Source organism: Rutidosis leptorrhynchoides, chromosome 5, assembly GCF_046630445.1.
Source record: "Rutidosis leptorrhynchoides isolate AG116_Rl617_1_P2 chromosome 5, CSIRO_AGI_Rlap_v1, whole genome shotgun sequence".
NCBI classification, from domain to species: Eukaryota; Viridiplantae; Streptophyta; class Magnoliopsida; order Asterales; family Asteraceae; genus Rutidosis; species Rutidosis leptorrhynchoides.
This window is the reverse complement of record NC_092337.1, coordinates 423,456,664-423,475,531: the sequence shown is the minus strand read 5'-3', so window position 1 is coordinate 423,475,531 and position 18,868 is coordinate 423,456,664. Positions and strand designations below refer to the sequence as shown.

General features: G+C 37.3%; 1 non-coding gene across 1 annotated transcript; it reads left to right on the top strand.

Moving 5' to 3' along the window:
* Nucleotides 1-2,102: 2,102 nt before the first annotated feature.
* Nucleotides 2,103-2,209, top strand: LOC139850777 (small nucleolar RNA R71). The gene has a single exon (XR_011760158.1). It is a non-coding gene; the product is annotated as a small nucleolar RNA R71 (small nucleolar RNA).
* The last annotated feature ends 16,659 nt before the right edge of the window (nucleotides 2,210-18,868 follow it).

Below are 18,868 nucleotides of genomic sequence, written 5' to 3'. Positions count from 1 at the left end.
CTTCTTGCATATTAGGGTTCAGTCGCCTTTGTCTTTGTACACATGGCTTATAGTTATCTTCCATTAATATCTTATGTGTACAATAAGAGGGACTTATACCCTTGATGTCATGAATTTTCCATACTAGAGCCGGTTTATGGGCTCTTAACATAGAAACAAGTTTAGACTTCTCACTTACAGAGATTCGGATGAAATGATAACCGGGAGAGTAGAATCCTGTTGAAGGTAAGCATATTCCAAGTGACTTGGAAGTGGCTTTAGTTCCAAAACAGGAGGTTCTTCAATCGATGTTTTACATCGGTACTCATTTTTTAAATCCAACTTTCTGTATTCTTCATCATTTGGCTCATAACCGTTAGCCATCTAGGTGGTCAACATCTCCACTTCTTCCACCATGTTCTCTTCATCACCTTCTGCCAAAATGCATTCTCCCGAACCTTGCAATTCTGGAAATTCCTGCAACAACTCTGAATACGTGTCTACAGTTTGTAAATAATAACATTTATCATCAGTAGACTCAGGGTATTGCAAGGCATGGTCAATGGAAAAGGTAACCATAATATCCTCAATGCTAAGGGTCAATTTCTGCCCATGAACATCTATCATAGCTCTAGCGGTATTGAGGAAAGGTCGACCCAATATAAGAGGCACACGTGTGTCCTCCTCCATGTCCAAAATTACAAAATCGGCCGAAAATACTAAGGTACCCACTTTTACTAGCATATTCTCTAAAATTCCATGAGAAATTTAACGAAGCGGTCAGCTAGTTGAATTGCCATTCGGTTTGGTTTTAGTACCCCGGGGTCTAGCTTAACATACAATTAATAAGGCATTAAATTTATGCTAGCCCCTAAATCCGCTAATGCTTTAATGCATTCCAAATCTCCTAGGAGACATGGTATGGTAAAACTCCCAGGATCTACTAACTTCTTTGGTATTTTGTTCATCATAATTGCGGAACAATTAGCATTCATGGTGACGGATGAAAGTTCCTCCATTTTTTTCGATTAGTAAGTAAGTCTTTTAAGAACTTAGCATACTTCGGCATACCTGAAATCACATCAATGAAAGGCATATTTATGTTAATTTGTTTAAACATATCTATAAATTTTGACCTTTCGGCTTCGAGCCTTTCTTGTTGTTGTTTCCTTGGGTATGAGAGTGGTGGTTGATATGGCTTCACTACGGGTTTCTCACGTTCTTCCTTCTCAACCACTTATTCTGGCTCCTTAACCGGTTCATCATTTTTGTTCAACGGAACACTGAAATCAGAATCTTCGGGCATTCTTGGAGCTTCATATGTTAGACCACTCCATGTGGTGATAATATTGGCGTGCTCATTACGGGGGTTCTTATTAGTATCGCCCGGTAAACTCCCTGGTTTTCTTTCACTAAGTAAACTAGCTAAATCATTCATTTGCTTTTCCAAATTCTGAATTGAGGCTTGTTGGTTTCTAAACTGATGTTCATTTTTCTCGTTCATTTGGTTTATGTTTGTAACAAGCTGAGTTTGTGATGCAATCAACTTTTCCAACATACTCTCCAAATTTGACTTTTTCTCTTCCTGTTGGGGTTTTTGATAAAAACCCGGAGTTTGTTGTTGGAACCCACTACTTGACCCTTGTTGGTAATTGAAATTTTGACCTTGAGGGTTGTATGGGTTGTTGAAGTTTCGGTTAAACTGGGCTCTTCCTTGAAATTGATTATTATTTCTTTGACTTATGAAAGCCACTTCTTCTTTCTGAGCCATTGTTAAACCGGCATCACAATCTTTTCCTAAATGGAGACCACCACAGTATTCACAACCCACCTTCATACTATGAATTTCCTTGGTTTTCTTGTACATATTTCGAGCAACACCGTCTATTTTCACACTTAGGGAACTAAGGTCATCATAAGCACCGGTGCTTTGGACTTGAGCATTACGAGTAATTGGCCATTCTTGGTGCCACTCATGAGAATAATCGGCTTGCTTCTCGATTATCTCATAAGCCTCTTGCTCGGTTTTGTCCATGAGTGAACCTCCAGCCGCTTGATCAATAGAAATCCGGGTTGCAACATCACAACCCTTGTAAAAGATTTGGACTTTTTGGAAGGTATCCAAACCATGGTTTGGACAACCTCTTAACATTTTGGAAAATCGATTCCATGCTTCATACAAGGTTTCCATCGGCTTTTGACAAAATTGGGTAATTTCTTGTTGGAGTCTCGCGGACTTAGAAGCTGAAAAATATTTCTTAAGAATTTTTTCCAACATACCATCCCAAGTTTCTATCGTAGCCTCGGATAATGAATCTAACTAACTCCGTGCTTCCCCGTGGAGTGTCCATGGGAAAAGTCTTAAAAATATGGCTTGATCAGTGTCCGGTTGAAGTTTGAATAGAAGACATATCTCTTGAAAAAGACGAATATGTTCGTTTGCATCTTCATTCGGACCACCACCAAATTGACATCTGTTGTTAATCATTTGGAGAATAGGTTCTTTTATTTCAAATTTTGCTTCTCCTGTGGGCGGAGTAATTGCACTTCCTTGTCCGGTTCGGGTCGCCTTCATCTTGGCCGCCATTAATTGTCTTGGTACCACATGTCTTGCCTCTCCTTCCATTTCAAAATTTGGAGGATGAACTAGTTCAAATTCAGAATATCTTGGCTTAGTTGTACTTGATTCTGAATCAAAAGTTTCTTGCTTTGATGAAGATTCAAAAAGTTCAAGTATTTCTTTTGGGATTCTACCAAGCTTCCTATCAGGTTCTGTAAGCGGTGTAAGTAATGGAGAATCTGAACTTCGGGTATGTGGCATATGCAACCTAAAATCTGTCAATCACACAACTAACAAAACTATTAAACGCACCGATTCTACAAAATTAAAATCAAAGACTATTAATAATTTAAAATAATTAAGAAACTACTTAATCACAAATTAGTTAACAATTCTATTTTGACACAAAACTGTCCCCGGCAGCGGCGCCAAAAACTTGATGTGCGAAACGTGGTATATGAATTGTTGTATGAAATAGCATGAAAAAATACTGATTAGAGATTGCTACACACTAACGGGCAGTGTACCCGATCGTGTAGTAGTATAGTAAATGGTAAAATCCGTGTATCGTTCCAAGGACAATATCTAAATCAAATTAGGATTATAGACTAAATTGTGATTAACTAAGAAAATTACAAGTACAAGATATATTTTGGTTTGCCCTTTTACGATGGGCGAATCAAGTGATGAATAAGATTAAAAAGGCAATATTTTTTGTATTTTAAGTTTATGAAAACAGAAAATAGTTTTGATATCAAATTAAGGAAATATGCTCATCTAGACTTTTTACCCTTAATGTTGAATGTTATTTAGGATTAAGATTGGATTGATTGGTTATGCACGAGAACTAATTAATTGGTTCACCAAGAGTAGTCTTGCGCAAACACTCAAACGGGATTTCACGACGCAAGTGATGTTCTTGTCATCTAAGACCTCCTATTTGTAATTAACTAATTCAACTAGTTTGAAGACTTGAATGATGATCAAGTCAATGGTGTGTTGTACATGATCCACTCCTATATCAACTAAAAGTTTAACTTAGTTCATTCCCTTGGTCTGGTTAAATGCTCAATTCACCCAACCTAAATAATTAACTAAGTGTTATAATAAGATCCCTATAAACGTCACTAGATAAGGCAAATCACTAACACATATTAATTAATGGAACTAGCTAGTTGAAAGTGTGTATAACAGATTCTAAGGAATTGGTCATTCTCCTAGACAATTACACATACTAATTAAGCTATTCCAAAGTATCTACAAGAGTCGTTCTTACATTCTAATGTAAATTAACCATTTGAACTAAACTTATCCCTTTTGGTAAAAGACGGATAAACACATGTCACTAGGTGTAAATCAATACATTAACTTAACAAGATGATGTTTCTTAATCAAATGAATATATCAACTAGTTGAATCGAAAGGATTAAACTTAACAAGAATGGTTCTTGTATTCAAACATCAAACTATCGTGCATAATAACAATCAATCAATAGTAAACATTCAACATCTCGGTTATTTATCTAGATGAACATAAAATGGACTAGCCAACAATCATGCTTGAAAACTTAAACAAAAGAGTAACAAAGATAGAATTCATTGTAAATACAAGATTGACCTTTTAGGAGTAATCTTGGATGGAGCTCTTGAATGATCCTTGATTATTCAATGATTTGAGTGCTTAGATGCACTTTGATAAGCCCAAGAACTGCTTTGAATCGTATGTTTTAGTCTCTGAACAGAAAGGAAACTGGTGCCCAAGAAATGAAGCTGGAAATGGAATTAAATAAGCTGAACAGTTGTTGCAAAGTACTGTGCGCGGCGCGCACAGTAAGGGTGCGCTGAGCGCACTCTTCACCTACTCCACTTTTTCTTTACAGCTCGACATCGCACGTTCAAATCTGCTTTTCTGGTAAAAGTGCGCGTAGGGGTGCGCTGAGCGCACTACTGTGCGCGGAACGCACATAGCTTGGCGCACTTTAGTTTTGGCCAAAAAATCTTCTGATCAAATTTATGCATTGTGCGCTGAGCGCACCCTTCTGTCTTTGAATTTCTGGTCTTGGTTTCGATCTTTGAGCTGTATCATACATAACCTTCCATATTTCTTCAAGTTTACAATGATTCTAGACTATATTACAATAATATGAAATACAAACGGAATTACTATGTTTACATACGAAATAAACAACAATAGGACGTGATATTACGACTAAAGATATGACTAATTTGAGTAATATCAATTATACAAAAAGGTGTTCGAAAATCCGAAACCGGTACATGAACCAACTATCAACGTGCGACTCAACGGAGCTAAAATTAAAAATCAACTATGCACATAAATATAATATAATATATAATTAATTATGTAAATTATATATATATATATATATATATATATATATATATATATATATATATATATATTAAATAAATAAACGTCGGCAAGCTAGGATCCAAACTTTGTGTGAGCTGGAAATGGAAGCTCCGCAGTCGTGGAGCTGTGAGGCACAAAACCTCAGCAATCGCGGAGCACACCAGGACCCAAATCCCACTATAAAAGGACATGCAATTCGACGATCATATTACACCATCTTCAATCTTCCTTCTGTAAACATATATATATATATATATATATATATATATATATATATATATATATATATATATATATATATATATATATATATATATATATATATATATATATATATATATATATATATATATATTTATAATTTTAATTTTAATTTTAATTTTAATTTAAGTTTAATAATAATAAGGTTATTATAGCGAATGTTTTAAGGTTTTGTAAGTCGAAGCTCTGTCCGTGTAATACTACGCGATTAATACTCTTGTAAGTTATGTTCAACCTTTTTAAATTAATGTCTCGTAGCTAAGTTATTATTATGCTTATTTAAGCCGAAGTAATCGTGATGTTGGACTAAATATTAAGACGGGGTTATTGGGCTTTGGACCATAATTGGGGTTTGGACAAAAGACCGACACTTGTGGAAATTGGACTATAGACTATTAATGGGCTTTATATTTGTTTAACTGAATGATAGTTCGTTAATTTAATGTAGAGATTTACAATTTGACGTATCTATAAATAACCACATACACTCGATCGGATACGATGGGCGGGATATTTATAAGTACTAATAATTGTTCATTTGGCCGGACACGGGGATGGATTAATAGTCAGTGGACTCATTAAAACAGGGGTGGATTACATACAAGGAAAATTGGTGTAATTGTTAATAAAGTATTAAAACCTTGGATTACACACAGTCGATAACCTGGTGTAATCATTAACAATGTATTAAAACCTTATTACAGTTTAAGTCCCCAATTAGTTGGAATATTTGACTTCGGGTATAAGGGTAATTTGACGAGGACACTAGCACTTTATATTTATGACCGATGGACTATTATGGACAAAAACCAGATGGACGTATCGAATAATCCAGGACAAAGGACAATTAACCCATGGTAATAAATTAAAATCAACACATCAAACATCATGATTACGGAAGTTTAAATAAGCATAATTCCTTTATTTTATATCTCATCGCACTTTTATTTATCGTCATTTTATTTATCGTACTTTTATTTTATTGCACTTTTAATTATCGTACTTTTATTTTATCGCATTTTTATTTATCGTCATTTACTTTACGCTTTAAATTAAGTTATATTGAATATTTTGCATTAGGACTTAAAATCGACAAACCGGTTATTAAACGGTAAAACCCCCCTTTTATAATAATAATAATACTACTTATATATATATATATATATATATATATATATATATATATATATATATATATATATATATATATATATATATATATATATATATATATATATATAAATATAGTTAATAAAAATATAGCGTTAAACTCAGCTGTATCCCTGTAGAACGAACTAAACTTACTAAAAACTACACTAATCTACGATTAGGTACACTGCCTATAAGTGTTGTAGCAAGGTTTAGGTATATCCATTCAATAAATAAATAAATAAATAACTTGTGTAAATTGTATCGTATTTAATAGTATTTCGTAGTAAACTATAATAGTATTTCGTACTACCCCTCGCACACATCAAAAACACTCGAAGAAAAAAATGAAAACATTCAATGCATTGAATGTTTTAATTCTGAGTTTTTTTTAAGGGGTTAGAAATTAGGGTTTAGAAATTAGGGGGTTAAAAATTAGGGTTTAGCTATTAGGGTTTAGAAATTAAGGATCGGGGTTTAGAAATTAGGGTTTAGGGTTTAGAAATTAGGGTATATTTTAACACGAACGGTTTAGGGTTTAGGGTTTAGGGTTTAGGGTTTTGGGTTGAGGGTTTACGGAGAAAACTCGAAAACCCTAAACCCTTATCTCTAAATTGGGCTAAATTCGAAAAAAAAACACTTCACACAAGATGAAAACAAAACGATGCAAATAAACTCAACAGCAAAACATTCAATGCATTGAATGTTTTTATTTTTTTCTTCGAGCGTTTTCCCGCCAAAATAATGACATTCATCACAAAGTGCCTTTTTTAAATGTTCATATTTTCATCTAATCTATAATGTTCGTGAAATTTTTTTTTTTTCAAAAAACAAAAAAATAAAATAAAAAAATTTGCTTCCCCCTTCAAAAAAAAAAAAATGCTTCCCTCTTGATTATGATAATACACACACACACAGACACACACACACACACACACACACATATATATATATATATGATAATTCTGGGTGAAGTAAAAAAAGGGAAAACAACGTAATATCATTCGTCACCCATATGATCTATATGGAAATTCTCATGAGGAAATCCTCACGACGAATCTACACGGATATCACGTGTAGTAATACCCCCTCTTGTGAGGCTCGAAGCAAGACGTCCGAGACCTCCGAGATCTATGAAATATGAGAGTAAGCTCGAGAGAAATATTTTGCAGCGCATGAGAGTTGAACCTCTGACTTCCATTATGACTCGTCGGGTCACCACCAATATACCAACTCCAATATCTATACAATATTATAAATCGTGTGCATGGGTCCTACGTGTCAGCCCCACCTTCTTCGAGTCCACGTGGCATCCTACGTGTTATATCTTCATTGGTCACTCACTTTTCTGAATGATGACTAGGAATCCCACTAGGCCACAATTTGAATTCAAAAACAATTAAATCCGCGGTTAGAGGCAAAAAAATATGATCTGACATAATTAGTCTCATAAAAAATGATTTCATATTTCACAAAAATAATCCATTCATTCAATTCGGTATACATCTTTCATTCAATCCATTCATTCATCTTAAATCTTAAATAGGTTAAAAAAAAAAACTAAAAAACTGCTCAATCAAATCATTGTTACGATCTTCCTCTTCTTCTTCAATTAACCCTAAACACTAATTAGGGTTACTCGCTGTATCTTCTAATTCCCCTTTCTCTTCAATATCAATCGTCAAAACCTTCAGTTCGTATACATCGTCGATTATGATATCACCACCGCCGTCATCGTCCCTGCTGTTACAAACATCATCATCGGTGCTATCGTATCTTTGTGCTGATTACCTTGAATCGATTTTGGCAACTACCAGTTGGAATCACAAAATCGATTTTGATTTGGTATGTATCCAACACTTTTCAAACTATTAGTTAATTTTTCTTTTATGAATTTGTTTTTGTTTTTATGTTTATCAGGTGAGGCCTGGATATAATTATGGATGCATAAACTGCTGATATGGCCAAAACGGACGGTTTTATTTGTGCGGTGTCGTTAGGTCGCAACACGTCAGAATTAGCTATCAAAAGAAAGTAATGGTTTTATCATTTATATTTAGCTAGGGTTTCCTAGCTATAACTCACCTACTTTTCTTTCTTTTAACGAGTAAGTGGTAAATATAACTCAGGTTCATATTTTTGTATGTTTGCTCAGTAACGTGGGACAAAAGTGCCTATACGGTTAACCCTAGTGACAAGAGGTGATAGATTAAGATTAACTAAATAAAACAGTAATTGAACTTATAAAGATAGAGATAGATAGGTATGGAGAATAGAATTCTGAAGGAGAATTATCACAAGAGTTTAACTTCCTAGGATAAACACCAAACCTCAATCAACTGGGCTATGAACCTAATTGATTTGTCACTAAGAGTTTAGGCTTTGAAGATTCTGGCTAAGACGGGTATCCCTACTCCCAACGTTAACCTAAAGGGTTTAAACAACCTTATGTATAGGATCCCAGGTACATGAACAAAGTGGTATACCCATAAAGGAAAGTCTCAGCTTTTCTTAATCCTAGTTGGTCTAACTAAAGCAATATTCCACCACTTAACACTATGCTATGCCTTAACATTAACAGATGTGCAATCTTAGATATTCTAAGGTACTGCTAATTGGGTTAGAGGTCTCTCCTTTGCGATCACTTATTCAACCCCGGATCATCTTACAACATCTCAAGAACGTTGCTTCTGACGCGAATCATGATTTTGAGTAAGCTAGTGTTCACTGAACTCTATGTTGCTAACTCTAATCACAACCTAAATGGGCAGCTCTTCTATAACGAATAAATGGTTATTCGTACGTAGGTACTATATCCATATTGTGACGTTAAGCACACATTACTACTTACCTTGTATCCTAGGGTTGATCAGGTCCCAATACTAGGTTATATCCACGTGAATAAGCAGAAAGGGTGATCCGTAAATTAAACTTCTAACCCGTCAGGGTTTCAGCATAACAGTATGATAAGTCTCAGATAAAGTATTCAACATATAATAAACATTCGTAACAGACAGATAAGCATGCAAGACGAAAGCAACTTAAGATAACAAGATAACTTCATTAAATTAAGGAAAGCGTTCACCGTTTACAGACGAGATCAGGTGCTGACATCCTCTAGACCGCTCCTATTACAATCTTCGGCGTTCACCTCCGGGTACTTAATTTCCCGCTCGGAGGTGAGAAGGCCTTGAAAGCTCTGGTGAGAGAAAGTGTATTTTAGTGAGAGAGTGAAGAGAAGTGTGTTGAAATTGGATCACAAAAAGCCTTTAAATAAGCACAAAATTTACCTGCAAACGGCTGGCAGGCCGTTTGGCAGGCCGTGTGCAAGCCGTTTGCAGAGCCCGTTTGCTAAGGCAAGCCGTTTAATGAGGCCATTGATCTGGGCGTTTGGCAGGCCGTTCGCCACACTGGCAGGCCATTTGGCAGCCCGTTTAGCAAGTCGTTTGGCTTGCTAATTCCCTGGATCGTAACTTAATTTCTTGTCTTTCACCGTTTTCGCTCTAGAATCTTCGTTTTAGCTCCGTTTCTCTTGATTCTTTTTGCATTGCTTCGTAATTACTTTATCTACAAATTTAACTGAAAAACGATTATTTTGCCAACAAACTTTTGAACTTTATGCTTTTGGGACTCAATATCGGGGGTAAAAATATGACTTTTTAGCCGATATCAAATATCCCACACTTAGACTTTGCTTGTCCTCAAGCAAACTTTCGAACTTTAAACAATGAGGACTTTTATTCGTAGTGATCAAGTGGTCTTTGTTCCTCAAGATGAAGGAGTGAAAACTTAGTTTTATTCTTTTCGTTATTCTCAAACTTTTAAGCATGAGGGGAGGTTACATAACTGAGGCTATCTCACTCGGGTCACTCATTTCACTAAAGTGTTTAGGGTGTCCTATAGTTCTAAGAAATGAAATCACTCTTAGCCAGTCATGCTTACATTCTTCGTCATAGGCTTGATCAAGACTCAAATCTCCATCACTTATTTGAGAGAATTTTCAGTTATCGACTCAGCTTGGATTGTGAAGAGATGATGATTTGGAGGTTTCTAGGGTACAAAGGGTTTTGATAGATAGGAGTTTCTTTTGAAAGATCGATTTTAGTGATCCCTTCAGCTTTTTGTCAAGAATTTCACGGTGAGCATCCTTCTTTTTGACTGCCAGGAGTTTCTTTCCTCGAATCTTTTCTGGTTCTGCTCCTTTTTCAGAACCTTTATTCAAATTTTTTTTTTTAAGATTACAAGATAACTTCTGCTTTTCTCTTCGAGGTCTCCTTTCATTGGCGGTCTTTTTCGATAATTGGCTTGGATGCTAGCATTTTTTTCTAATGCGGTTTTGTAGAGGGTTTCCCGAAAGGAATGATTTTGTCGGGATTTATTTCTTTGTTTATGAAGCGGATAGAATAGGTAAGTAGAGGTGAATGGATTTGTGGAATGAAGATGGAAACGAAGATGTGTAGTGGGGGTTGTTTTTGTCTTCACGAATAGCTGAGGTTCTAACTTAGTCATTCTTGCCAAAATGTGTGATTCCGAAATGTAGATCAAGAGCAAGTTCTGATTCCGAGATGTTAACATCGGCGCGCTCAACGGAAGTATAGTGAAGCACTAAAAATGAGTGCTTATAAAGCCTTATTTGGGGGTGCCTCACAACAATTATAATGGGTCGATTTGCGCCTTTCGTTATGCAATGCTCTTTTGGAAAGTTGGTTTGATTTTTGCAAAAAGTTTTTAACCTTGTTTTACCCTTTTGTCTATTTTGTAGCAAAAACTTTTTGATTTTTTTATAGAATTTTATAATCCTTAGTGTTTTTATAGTTCAGAAAGTTTTAAATTTTTATGAAAAATTTAGTTTTACCAACACTTGAGGATTTTACAAGAATCGTTATGTGCAACATTTGCTATCCCACACTTTAAAATAACATTGTCCTCAATGTTAAGGATACGACGTATCCCACACTTTAGGTTTTTAAAAGAGGCGTTATGTTATTAAAAGTTTATGTTGGTGGGGTTGCCAATCCCACACTTAGTTTTTAAAGTGGTATAGTAGTTTGCGTATATTCTATTTGAAAAGGTGGTGAAGACGTAGTACTCCCCTATGGTTGCAAGGCGTGCAGTCGGACGGCGTGCCAATTTTGGGTTCTTCAATTCTTGTGCCGGCGTCATCCTCGTTCAATGCGTCCTTGCTCCAAGTCGTGCTTCCATCTCGTATGGTCTCGATCGTCGTTTGTTTGTGACGTTTTATTCATGCAATTGTTATTCTAAATACCATACATACTAAAAACATAAAACAGTTATGCCCTAAATCGGGCGTACACACATAAAGTAATAGAGTATCATAAGTAATTATCCAAATATTCCATAAATAAATACAGTCATGGCTGAGGTGGTGGGTATGGAAGGGAGTAAGATACACTGGTGCGCGGCCTCGTCGGGTTTCTCAATGCGGACTGACCCTCGTCAGTCATCTCCTCGTCTGTGACGAATTATTGTGCCAATTCTGCCGTGTTCACACCTGAGGATATCCTGAACTGTATCTAGTCCGAACGTGCAATCACACCTGAGGATATCCAAAACGGACGGTTTTATTTGTGCGGTGTCGTTAGGTCGCAACACGTCAGAATTAGCTATCAAAAGAAAGTAATGGTTTTATCATTTATATTTAGCTAGGGTTTCCTAGCTATAACTCACCTACTTTTCTTTCTTTTAACGAGTAAGTGGTAAATATAACTCAGGTTCATATTTTTGTATGTTTGCTCAGTAACGTGGGACAAAAGTGCCTATACGGTTAACCCTAGTGACAAGAGGTGATAGATTAAGATTAACTAAATAAAACAGTAATTGAACTTATAAAGATAGAGATAGATAGGTATGGAGAATAGAATTCTGAAGGAGAATTATCACAAGAGTTTAACTTCCTAGGATAAACACCAAACCTCAATCAACTGGGCTATGAACCTAATTGATTTGTCACTAAGAGTTTAGGCTTTGAAGATTCTGGCTAAGACGGGTATCCCTACTCCCAACGTTAACCTAAAGGGTTTAAACAACCTTATGTATAGGATCCCAGGTACATGAACAAAGTGGTATACCCATAAAGGAAAGTCTCAGCTTTTCTTAATCCTAGTTGGTCTAACTAAAGCAATATTCCACCACTTAACACTATGCTATGCCTTAACATTAACAGATGTGCAATCTTAGATATTCTAAGGTACTGCTAATTGGGTTAGAGGTCTCTCCTTTGCGATCACTTATTCAACCCCGGATCATCTTACAACATCTCAAGAACGTTGCTTCTGACGCGAATCATGATTTTGAGTAAGCTAGTGTTCACTGAACTCTATGTTGCTAACTCTAATCACAACCTAAATGGGCAGCTCTTCTATGACGAATAAATGGTTATTCGTACATAGGTACTATATCCATATTGTGACGTTAAGCACACATTACTACTTACCTTGTATCCTAGGGTTGATCAGGTCCCAATACTAGGTTATATCCACGTGAATAAGCAGAAAGGGTGATCCGTAAATTAAACTTCTAACCCGTCAGGGTTTCAGCATAACAGTATGATAAGTCTCAGATAAAGTATTCAACATATAATAAACATTCGTAACAGACAGATAAGCATGCAAGACGAAAGCAACTTAAGATAACAAGATAACTTCATTAAATTAAGGAAAGCGTTCACCGTTTACAGACGAGATCAGGTGCTGACATCCTCTAGACCGCTCCTATTACAATCTTCGGCGTTCACCTCCGGGTACTTAATTTCCCGCTCGGAGGTGAGAAGGCCTTGAAAGCTCTGGTGAGAGAAAGTGTATTTTAGTGAGAGAGTGAAGAGAAGTGTGTTGAAATTGGATCACAAAAAGCCTTTAAATAAGCACAAAATTTACCTGCAAACGGCTGGCAGGCCGTTTGGCAGGCCGTGTGCAAGCCGTTTGCAGAGCCCGTTTGCTAAGGCAAGCCGTTTAATGAGGCCATTGATCTGGGCGTTTGGCAGGCCGTTCGCCACACTGGCAGGCCATTTGGCAGCCCGTTTAGCAAGTCGTTTGGCTTGCTAATTCCCTGGATCGTAACTTAATTTCTTGTCTTTCACCGTTTTCGCTCTAGAATCTTCGTTTTAGCTCCGTTTCTCTTGATTCTTTTTGCATTGCTTCGTAATTACTTTATCTACAAATTTAACTGAAAAACGATTATTTTGCCAACAAACTTTTGAACTTTATGCTTTTGGGACTCAATATCGGGGGTAAAAATATGACTTTTTAGCCGATATCAAATATCCCACACTTAGACTTTGCTTGTCCTCAAGCAAACTTTCGAACTTTAAACAATGAGGACTTTTATTCGTAGTGATCAAGTGGTCTTTGTTCCTCAAGATGAAGGAGTGAAAACTTAGTTTTATTCTTTTCGTTATTCTCAAACTTTTAAGCATGAGGGGAGGTTACATAACTGAGGCTATCTCACTCGGGTCACTCATTTCACTAAAGTGTTTAGGGTGTCCTATAGTTCTAAGAAATGAAATCACTCTTAGCCAGTCATGCTTACATTCTTCGTCATAGGCTTGATCAAGACTCAAATCTCCATCACTTATTTGAGAGAATTTTCAGTTATCGACTCAGCTTGGATTGTGAAGAGATGATGATTTGGAGGTTTCTAGGGTACAAAGGGTTTTGATAGATAGGAGTTTCTTTTGAAAGATCGATTTTAGTGATCCCTTCAGCTTTTTGTCAAGAATTTCACGGTGAGCATCCTTCTTTTTGACTGCCAGGAGTTTCTTTCCTCGAATCTTTTCTGGTTCTGCTCCTTTTTCAGAACCTTTATTCAAATTTTTTTTTTTAAGATTACAAGATAACTTCTGCTTTTCTCTTCGAGGTCTCCTTTCATTGGCGGTCTTTTTCGATAATTGGCTTGGATGCTAGCATTTTTTTCTAATGCGGTTTTGTAGAGGGTTTCCCGAAAGGAATGATTTTGTCGGGATTTATTTCTTTGTTTATGAAGCGGATAGAATAGGTAAGTAGAGGTGAATGGATTTGTGGAATGAAGATGGAAACGAAGATGTGTAGTGGGGGTTGTTTTTGTCTTCACGAATAGCTGAGGTTCTAACTTAGTCATTCTTGCCAAAATGTGTGATTCCGAAATGTAGATCAAGAGCAAGTTCTGATTCCGAGATGTTAACATCGGCGCGCTCAACGGAAGTATAGTGAAGCACTAAAAATGAGTGCTTATAAAGCCTTATTTGGGGGTGCCTCACAACAATTATAATGGGTCGATTTGCGCCTTTCGTTATGCAATGCTCTTTTGGAAAGTTGGTTTGATTTTTGCAAAAAGTTTTTAACCTTGTTTTACCCTTTTGTCTATTTTGTAGCAAAAACTTTTTGATTTTTTTATAGAATTTTATAATCCTTAGTGTTTTTATAGTTCAGAAAGTTTTAAATTTTTATGAAAAATTTAGTTTTACCAACACTTGAGGATTTTACAAGAATCGTTATGTGCAACATTTGCTATCCCACACTTTAAAATAACATTGTCCTCAATGTTAAGGATACGACGTATCCCACACTTTAGGTTTTTAAAAGAGGCGTTATGTTATTAAAAGTTTATGTTGGTGGGGTTGCCAATCCCACACTTAGTTTTTAAAGTGGTATAGTAGTTTGCGTATATTCTATTTGAAAAGGTGGTGAAGACGTAGTACTCCCCTATGGTTGCAAGGCGTGCAGTCGGACGGCGTGCCAATTTTGGGTTCTTCAATTCTTGTGCCGGCGTCATCCTCGTTCAATGCGTCCTTGCTCCAAGTCGTGCTTCCATCTCGTATGGTCTCGATCGTCGTTTGTTTGTGACGTTTTATTCATGCAATTGTTATTCTAAATACCATACATACTAAAAACATAAAACAGTTATGCCCTAAATCGGGCGTACACACATAAAGTAATAGAGTATCATAAGTAATTATCCAAATATTCCATAAATAAATACAGTCATGGCTGAGGTGGTGGGTATGGAAGGGAGTAAGATACACTGGTGCGCGGCCTCGTCGGGTTTCTCAATGCGGACTGACCCTCGTCAGTCATCTCCTCGTCTGTGACGAATTATTGTGCCAATTCTGCCGTGTTCACACCTGAGGATATCCTGAACTGTATCTAGTCCGAACGTGCAATCAACCCTGTAAGCGATGAGGTGCTTGTGTAAACCATAGGCCCTGTACGCCCACCCATACCTTCCTGTAAATCCCTACCCCACTGGGGGTTAACATCCATACCATCTATGCCCTGCACAATCCCCTCAGTCGTGTACCGGTTCGCAGCCTGATCCCATACGGATTCCTGAGCATCTGTGGATGTATCTCTGTTAGTGTGCAAATGGGAGGTGTCGAACAGGTTGTCGACAAAACCTGCTGCCCCTGTGCTCGGTTCCCTAGGAGGAGATTGGATGACTGTATGCTGCGTGTACTAATACAGAGGAGGAGGAGGAGGAGGAGGAGATGGGGGTCCTGTGTTCTGACGGCCCGGGCCTGCACCTCGGGGGTCCCTGTGGGCGTACATCACCGGATACTCGTGAGGATATGGCGGAACATTGAGATGTCTGCCTGCGTAGTGCGTAAAGTGATCCAGATTCTGAAAGATAGCGTGCTGGGCAAACCAACTCTCATGCCCAGGCAAGTCTTCCATGTGATACTGGTATGGCGGAAAGCGCGACCTATCCCCTTCACCTACTGATGAGTGTCGGTGGGTGTCAGTGGGCCGTACCTGTGCGGTGGGATCATGCTCATCCCTTGGTTCCTGAGAACCTCGCCGTCTCCTACCATCTCTCGTCCTAGAATCATGTCTGAACCCTGTTACTCTCACCCCTGGCACTGCCTGGTCTTCTGAATCAGGTATCGCTGGATTATCTATAATGATCAACTGTTCACCCTCAATACGAATGTATTCCCAAGTGTTCAATATCTTATACCCTATCTCTTCCGACTCAGCCCCAATCTTATACCCAAACCTCTCGATACTCCCCAAAACATGAATCCGACGGAGGAGTTTAGTAACAACTGCTCCCAAAACTGGCACAACTGTCCTTGCCGAATTCTTTTCATTAGTAAATGCCTGGGCTAGGAGGTGTGGGACTTACATATTCTGGTTGTGTATCATGGCATGCATCAGGCGCATATCGTTAATGGTAACGGCACCACCATGTTGGGCTTTTGGGTGAAGGGTTTTAGTGATGAGGTGGTGAAGGATGCGGTGTACGGGATTGATGAATTTTGAAGCCTTTTTACTTGATCTCCACGGCTCATCATCGGAGGTGTATTCGCGCCAGAAAGCTTGGTAATCTATGTTGTTCAAGGTGGTGTACCCTCTCTTAAATATGGAACTGTTGAGCTGTGACGGTTTGTACAGTTCTAAATACCTTGCAAACCGTGCAAGAGATAGGTGGTACGTCTGATTTTGCTGGCGAAATTGGATACACTCTTGATCACTGTAATCCTCTTGATCAACATTTGAGTTAAACCTCCAAGTTGCCATAAATTCCGCGTATGGCTCATCGTACGCTTTTTCATTTATCCCAAACAGGTTTTACCAGGCTCTATTTGTTCTCCCGTTTACTCTAACATTCAAAATTGCCCTAAGCTCTTCGGCCCATCCACACTGTTCCATAATCGTCCAGTTAATATATTTGTTAGCTCCTTTTGGCCGATTAATCCAGGTCCTCATAAATGGCTCATTATCTGCTGGATCATCTTGCCTGAGAAGGTAATGGGGCAATTCATATTCTGCTGGTATGCGATTAGCCATCTTTTACACCAAATTGATGATGGGAACGTGTTTAGGAGGCACGAGAGAGTTGGATTTGAGCTTCGAATCATTAAAAATGGTGAAGAATTGATGATGGTGATGGTGGTTGGGGCCGTCGGCCGTGAGGTGCACTTGAGGGAGAAGAGGAACAAAAAAGAAAGAAAAGAAAAAGAGAAGGAGAAAAGGAAAGGAGGGGAAGAAAAGGAGAAGGAAAAATGGGCCTGTGCGGCTCACGGGCTTATTCCCCTGACCCGACTTTCAAATTTTTAATTTTAAAAAATTAATGAGACTAATAAAAGATAAATAAAATTCTGCTTCGGATTTTAATCAGGATATAAACTAAAATTAAAAAGACAAATGGACGGAGTAAAATTAAAATATTTTATTTTATTAAAAACACAAATTACACAGGTTCCGCGACTAAATTCCAGAAATGACGTGGGAAGAAAGACAAGTTTAAAGCATCTTTGACCATCCAGAGCAAATCAGCGGTGTGTACTAAAAATATTTGAAAATCACTTAACATCTTGCTCTCACGCTTTTGTAAATCTCCGATATCGTCCATAAGTTTAACCAAAGCCCTTCTAACTTTTTTAATGTTTGAAATTCCATCCCTTGGTCCAGTATCTCGATAATTAAGTTTAAAAAGAAGTTTTGACACTGTGTCTTAAAATAAAAGATCTTCAGCGCAGTCAGGATCACCGATAGTAAATTTAAAATTTGTAGATATTTCCCGAATGATCTTTCTTTGCGGGGTTGTAAATGGAAATTTTGACATAGTGAGGATTTGTACGAGTTCAGAATATATTTCCTTTCTTTTTGTGAAGAAAATCTGATGTATTCTTTCCTCGGTAGAATCCGGAAAAGCTTCAATTAATCTTTTGATGAGAAATGAGGCTGGATCAAAGTAAAAGAAATCTCGTTTTCCATATTTTGAAATAGGGTTAGGTCTCTTGCTTTCAACCCAAAATTCTAATTCAGAGATCATTGCGGGGAGAAAACTGACGAATGACTCTAAATCGAATTTGAAATCAATTTCTGCATCCCGATACTTGACAAAAATATCATCCCCACATTCTTTTAACAGTTTGTGAAGAGAACGAACTTGAGAACGCAACTCTTTTAACAGATTGATTTGAAATGTTGAGAACGAGAAGTCTGATGAATAGAGGTGCCTAATGAATTCTCTATAGACGTCTAACCTTCTACTAGGATTTAACAGATTTCCAGTAAACGGAGCTTTTGTTTTATCAATGTGTCGTTTCTCTTTGGGATTAAATTCAAACAAGTCTGGATAATTGAAAATAGTTGGATATTCTTCCCGTATTTCATCTTCCATAATCAGGAGTTCGTTAAGACCGAGCCTCCCTTTTGGATCGTGAAGAGGGTTGAATCCTGGTTCATTTGAGTAAAACTTATCCAAAAGCAATGAAATCTCTAAGTCATATGAAATTATCTGGCTTCTTGGACTACAAGGATCAAGAACTAATTCTTGATGAGATTCATCAGGGTTTAGATTTGTTCAGGTTTATATAAAAAAAAACTTCGCCGGTTTCAGAAGTTGTGGGAGAGCAACTGCCTTTCGCACTTTCTTCGTAGTCGGTTAAGTTTGAACTGGAATATACCATAATTAATATTTTGTTTTTATAGTTTTGAAAAGGGTTTACTGTAATGGCGACTTTAAATCCTATACCGACAAACTCCCTGCTTGTTAAGCATGTGTGTTTCCTTTCAATTTAACTTTAAAACAAGTGGCCAGGCAGA